General features: G+C 33.0%; 1 long non-coding RNA gene across 1 annotated transcript; it reads right to left on the bottom strand.

Moving 5' to 3' along the window:
* Window positions 1-3,658: 3,658 nt before the first annotated feature.
* Window positions 3,659-6,562, bottom strand: LOC130806102 (uncharacterized). The gene is made up of 3 exons (XR_009040259.1): window positions 5,467-6,562; window positions 4,454-4,665; window positions 3,659-4,349 (listed from the first exon to the last, which is right to left on the bottom strand). It is a non-coding gene; the product is annotated as an uncharacterized LOC130806102 (long non-coding RNA).
* Window positions 6,563-7,361: the final 799 nt, after the last annotated feature.

Here is a 7,361-nt window from a genome sequence, read left to right as displayed (position 1 = left end):
AATAAGGGTATTTATATGGCAATAAATGACATGAGTTGATTGTTCCAGGGGTATTTTGGTAATTTCACCCTTAAGGTGGGCTCTCTTGATATCTTGACTGACTTCTAGGGGTTTTGGGCCTTTTGACTAGGCCCATCAGATTAGGGCTCGTTGACCCCATAATAATACTTCCTTCAATTCATTACTAATGTCTCATTTGCTTTATACACTTTATCCAATTCACTTATTCAATCGTTAATATCTCTAATTGTTAATAATTAAAAATTATGAAAAGTTAATATGAATAATCGTTATGTACCGAAATCGGATTTGACGATACATGGAATGGAAGTTTGGGTGAGCGTGGGCGCACCCAGTTGGCCAAAGGATCGGTTAGCATTGTTGGCCATTTGGTCTTGTTGTCGCCTTAACCGCCTTAGGCGTTCGGCATTCAGTCTACGGGCAGTAGCTTCGATCTCTAGGTCGTATTGCTCTAGAGATCGAGCTCTTCTATGCATTCAAAGAACTTAAACACAAAGGGGTCTAGGATAGGGGACAACAAGCAAGTGTAAAGTAGATCAATCAACAAAACAAAAGGATTATGCGTCGCCTCCCCAGCAACGGCGCCAAAAACTTGATAGGTGCAAATTTTAATAACTGCAAGCGCACGGTTTACTTTGAGAAGTTCCACATAATATAACTTCAAGCTATAAAAATTAGTTTATGCAAACTTCCTTTTAACACTCCCTCTCATTTTCTATCTCTTATGTTCATTCTCCACTACATTCCTCATCTCATTTTCTATTTCATTATATTTCTTCTAAGCTGAATACAACATTTAATTTTCAGTTGAATACAAAATTTTAATTCTTAATCGGTTTCTACATACGCGTTTACCACTGTACTTCACCATACAAGGATTCTCTGGCTTAAATGAACCACAAGGGCCATTCATCATATGATACAACATAAGGCCACGAAGATATGGCTCGGACAGTAATGGAATCTCATCACAAACAAACTTATCAAATTGTTTTGGCTGCCTAATCTTTGACCCATGCTTTAAAATAATTAAGAAATGAGCATGCGGTAAACCGCATTTCTGGGATTCAATCACATTATCATAGCTGCAATCTCACCAAAAAACTTTAGAGTTTGGGTTTCATTAGTTTACATTTCATTTTCTGGTTTCATTCACATTTTGTTTAGATAAACTAAAATGAAAACTGTTAATAGACAATGTTTGGTTTTAAAAATAATAAATTTAAAAAAATATAGAAATTGAGTAATGCAACAGGTTCTGTACACACAATCATCAATCAGAAACTCTTAGTGAGTTACAACACTTCATTGTACCTAATTAAAAAGCATAGAGCTGCAAATCCAAACATAAACTTATATAACATAATCAAAAGTACATTTACAAAATAACCTTGTTTTGATAAGACTGCATGCAAAATGAAGCTTATCATGTAAGAACTGAAAATGAGAAATCGAAAAGTTAGAAGCACAAGAATCACTAAAATGTGAAATTATAAACACAAGAATCAAAAAATTAAAATGTGAAATTAAAATGAGAAATCAAAAAGATAGAAACACAAGAATCACTAAAAATGTGAAATTAAAATAAGAAATAAAAAAGCTAGAAACATAAGATTACTTCAAACTTGACTAAAACAAATATCAAACTTTCAAACTCGACTAAATAAAGAATGTATTGTAGAAGATATCATCTAATCATCATCAAACAAATGTGAAATTTTCACCAAATGCAGAACTAAATCATTTGCAAGGCCAGACTTTGTTCTGTTTCTTCTTCCTCTTGGTAACCATTAGTACTTACGCTAAATATGTTGTTAAGTTGCACAAACTGTTAGTGTCAAGCATGTATATATCTGATTGTTTGACACAGGTGTATGTGACTGTGTACCTTAATGATTACCAAATGACTGCTTTCTATGAAGACATTTGCACACTACTGTCTTTTTATGGATTTGAATGTTTCACTCGCAATAAAACTCTCAGGAAACAAAAGAAGAACAAAGAGAGAGAAAACAGAAAGATTTTTTATTATCACATAACTAAGATTTTTACAAAAGGAAGCTATGTATATATAGTTTACAAGACAAAACAAGAAAAGGAAAAAGACAAAAGAAGGGTTGTTACAAGAACCTAACAACCTTTATAACAACCTAATACAAACTTCTAAATACACATACAAGGAACAACTATAATAACAGAATACTAATGCTTCTTATCACTATTCTGATGAAAAGGCATCTTTTTAATGTAGAGAAGACTTGACACAAGGATATTGAACAACAACATACTTGACATTGCATTAACTTTCACCAGCACCTGCACCTGCACCACACACTTGAGGCTATGCTAAGCAAGACCGAACTCTGCACACCAGCACAAAGCACCAAGCAACCACACACAATACAACATTATAATCTTAATATAATATCAAATTATAAAATGAAAGAAATTAATGTCACAGCATTATTCAATTATAGAAAGTTGATAATCGTAGCTTTTTAATAATTAAAAGCCTTAAAATAAGCCTTGTAAAATTGACATGGCCCAAAAAAAAATAGCAATTAAAATTGGAACAAGAAAATAACAATTAGCCTCGTAATTGTTGGCTGTTGATAAGAGCGAATAAAGATGTTTAGTCAAAAATGGTAAAATGCTTGACTTTTTTAATAAAGCTTCTTTATTCGTTGTTAATAACAGCGAACAACCCCGAACTTGTGCTCTGGACAAAAAATGCTTATCTTGAGAATTAAGTTTAAAGTTACTTTTTTTTGAATTTCTTATATTAATTTACTTATTTTTCTCAAATTTTCTCATACATTGCTAGGTAAGTTCTTTAAAAAGATTTGAATTGACACAAATTCTCATGAAAAATGGTCCCAATTAGCTTTCTTTAAAGAAACAGAAATTTTGTTTAAATAAATAAAAATTGTTTATTGAAAGACAAATTATTTATTACCCACGTTTTCTTTATAGCAGTTTTTCATTTCCTTTGTTAATTGTTCATCTTCCATCTACCTATGCTCTCTTCTCAAGCTTTTTCTTTGCTACAAAATAATTCACGGCTAGTCTCCTAAGAATCAATCCTTGTCCATCTTGTTATTTTAGTTTTGACACATCTATACAATATATTAAAACAAAACACATCTAACATAATTAAGCAACTCAAAAAATTAATGAGTTGTCATCTTCTCATAAGATTTTTTCCCTCCTTTAAGAAAAGATAACGTCATTGAATAACAATAACTATAAGAATCTTAAATGTTAAGGATGATTATAAGATGATTAATTTGACCATCATTAAAAACTTTAGTTGGGATTATAACATATACTATTAAATTTGAAAACATTGTAATAAATAGTACTAGTATGTAATAAGATGCACAAATTATTATCTTTGATATTTAATTTACAAAGCACCATTGATCTATATTTATTTGAAAAAACATTTATTCATTTACAAATAATTATATTATTTTTAAATATACTTAAAAAAAACTTACACTAAAATACAATTATATTATAAATACAATTTACAATGGCCACTGCTTCATCATTATTATAATGATAACTATAAAAAAAAGTTTTAATTTCATTTTTCATGAATGTAATAAAATGTGTGTTAAGAAATAATCTATATTAATGTAATATTATGCCGGATTTATTCAATTTATTTGTTTTTTACATCAAAATGAAAAAAAACCATGCATCACACGGAGATTATCTAGTAGTATATAATTTTAAAAGCAATAGCATTATGACAAATGTACATCATTTATAAACTTGCCCTTTAGAATTTTTCAATATAGGGCTGCACACGATCCGATTTGATATGGTTTGACAGAAAAATCAGACCAAACCAGACCAATCAAGACACCAGACTAGACCGGACCAAACCGTTCCAATAAAATTTGTATGATTGTATGATAATATGATAGGAAAGAAAATTAGGAACTGTTTCTTAATAAACACAAATTATTTGCCTGCATCTATAATCAACTTATGCCCATTCCTAAAGAGGGGTATTAATTTATCCTAATATACCAGTCTATTTACATAAATCGGCAGTATGAAAAGAATTGTAATTTGTAAAGGATCACTTAAACTATAGTGTAAAAGAAAGGATCTGTAAAACTACAGGCATTCTTCACGTATGTGGTATCTCGAATTGGCGTATCTCTTCCGGTTGGTTAACAATATATCCAGATTCCAGGGCATGGCATTTAGAACTCACTTGTTCTTGCCTGTATGGTGAAGCTCTTGGCCGTGAGTCCACTCATAGGAAGAGCAATTATACTTTACATGGCTTCCTTTCGTGGGTAAGATAGAATCTAACGAACATGGCAGAAACGCTGGAGTTATGCTTTGTACATATTTATACAATGTAATCGATTGAGATGTAGAAGTACGCAAATTATATAGCATGTATGCTTACCAAGCGTTCGCCATTTGAAATGCAGGTGCTGGCTACAGCAACCCCTGGAGCAGCATCTTGTCTGTTCAATCTATGCAATTCGACTTGTAACAAATCAACAACTTGAGACTGTTTATCGTTACATGGTTGGAGAACTGAGTTATGGTTGTGGGAATCATTGACATCTTGCAACCCCACTTTTCCTCTTTTGATGCCATTTGCAAAGCTGCAAACTGCATATTTCAACACCCAAAACGAAACAATGAAATGGATCAAAGCCATAAGATGGAAATATCACAAGGCAAAAGTTCTCTCAGAGAATCTCATACAACAACATCAAAGCCTTAATCACAAAAGATTAGGGTCCTACAAGAACAAATAGATTAGTTTCAATTATCGTCCACGTGAATTCTTTTTCACCATTCATTTCGATATAGTAACAAGTAGTCAACAAGCACATCAACAAGCTTCTCTGCTCTAAGTTGAATACTTTCAATCAAAACCTTCAAACTTAAGTTGATGTACATACAACATCACTCAAATCCAGGTTAAAAGGAATCAGAGGACTTGATTTATTTTCAAAAAAGCTATAGATACAGATTCTGTCCTGTCCCTTTTCCTGCCTTATTTACTTTGACTCAAAATTTGTGTATGCACACATTCCCACTACTATGCTGGTATCGTTAGTAATGTTGTAAATTGATCATAGAATTTTGAAATGCATAACCATTCTTCATGGAAAAACACAAATGAAACAGAATTCTGCTTTATGTTCTGAAAAAATATACGTTTCAGTGGTCTTCTAAGTCTAAAAACAAAGTAAAATTGACACCCAATGGATAAACATAACCAGCAGCCTCACTAGTCTTTTTCAAAGAAACAAGCGTGAGATCAACCTCAAATGAAAAGTAGCAAAAGGTTTAGTGGCAACTGAATCTTTTAAATAGCAGTTTAACCGATTAAAATGTGCCATGAATCAAAGCTAACATGACAAACCACAGTAAAATATTTAAATAACTCGCCAGATCGCATACCTCATCACCATTTTCCTCCATGTTGTGGAGAAAGTCAACTAACTTGGCTAAGCGGATACGTTGGGCATTTTTAATCGTGACATCCTATACCTTGCCATGCCTATTGTTACTGCGGGCACCACCCCTACCCCACGAAAGCCTTTTAGTTCCACTAGTCAACACAGGAGATAAACCTTGTTCTTCCTTACTTGGTTGTACATTATTGTCAAAAAATCCCCCACTTAAATGTGGTGTTGATGGACTATGCGAACCTCCAACAGTACCCCTATTTCTCGCCTTCCTTGGCTTGATTTCTCTGTGATGTTCATCTGGAACAAATTGTTTGTCACTATCATGTGCATCATCATTGTCGTCATAGTCTTGATATTCAATAGAACTATTTCTTCTCCTCCTCTTCCTCCTTGGGTAAGAACTTTGAGACTGTTGTGATGGGCCTGCCGTGTCCTTGTTTGCAGGACGCTTCTTGCCAAGTGCTTCCGATTGTTTTATAAGGACCTGGGTAATAGATTCTTGAATCTGTGCGACAAAATCTTAATGCTTAACAGCTAACAGAATAAAATGCAAATATGAAGTGAGCCCCATGCAGAAATATAGAAAAAAGTGTTTCGAGGGCCCAATGCTCTCGGAGACTACAAGTCTAATGGTTAAGATGCAAGTGTCAGGTATAGTGCAAAATATCGGCTGTAGAATTGCATTGAGACCGCATGTTAAGGTTTTTGAGCTACTAGTTATGGTAGCCACAATATAGGCGGCAAGACCCGCAAAGCCATCCACATTGAATATAAAAGTGGTTTCACGATCGTTACCGCAGCCATGACCACATCCGAGATTTTGCACTATACTAAGCTTATAAACGAAATTGAATATCCACTCAAGGATGAAAACAAGAATATGACATATACAACCTCTGGGAGATTCATGGACTCAGGGCTGGAGTTCATTTCCTTAACAAAAAACTACTAAAGCTTAGGAATGTTTATATGCAAAGGTTCAAAAATCTCAGATATATAAGATACTTTATCGACAACGATAGAGATTGAAGATTATATAAAACATCAATTATTCATAGATTATTAATGCTTCTAAGACCCAAACCTGCTTATTGCGAGCTTCGTCCTCCTGATAAAAAGCTAGCTCCACTACAAAAACTCATGAATTAGCGATGGAAAATTGGCGAGGGGAAGTGTTGGTCGCCCATTGGCGACGACACGGCGAGAAGAATAGTGGTCGCCAACGCAAAAAGCAAACTGACGACGAAATGGCGAGGAAAAAATTGGTCGCCAAAGTCAAAAGTAACTGGGCGACGGGATCTTTGTCGCCCAGTCGTCGCCATGTATTATTATTTTTTTATTTTAAATTTCCCTGTTACTAGGCGACGGGTGCTGTAGTCGCTCTGCGGTCGCCATATTGAATTTTCCTTTTTGTTTTTGACGGTCCATTTTTCAAATAGTAGGCGACAGTTTATTTGGTAGCCGGTTGGTCGCCATTTTTATGAATTTGAATTCCGCGGTGTCCGTTCGTTGGCCATTGTATCTATAAATAATCCGATTGTTATATCGTAGTATATATAATTGGAAGCTAAAAAACTTGAAGAGGTTAGTGAGTTTTTTGTTTTTTTTTTATATGATTTAGTTTTATTTATTTTTATTATTTATTTTTAGTTTCTATCGTTATTTTATTTTTATTTACTTTGTTATTTACTTGATTTAATTTTAGTTTTTAGTATATATAATTTGATTTAATTTTATTGTTGAATTAGTACATATTTTATTTACTTTGTTATTTACTTGAGTTTTATATGTACTTGATTTAATTTTATTATTTAATTTCTATTGTTATTTTCTTGAGTTTTTATATTTTTTATTATTTTATATTTTGTTTTTATTGACATTAGT

The sequence above is a fragment of the Amaranthus tricolor genome, chromosome 1, assembly GCF_026212465.1.
Source record: "Amaranthus tricolor cultivar Red isolate AtriRed21 chromosome 1, ASM2621246v1, whole genome shotgun sequence".
In the NCBI taxonomy this organism is placed as follows: domain Eukaryota; kingdom Viridiplantae; phylum Streptophyta; class Magnoliopsida; order Caryophyllales; family Amaranthaceae; genus Amaranthus; species Amaranthus tricolor.
Note: the sequence above shows the minus strand (reverse complement) of the source record. Positions and strands in the feature narration are given on the sequence as shown.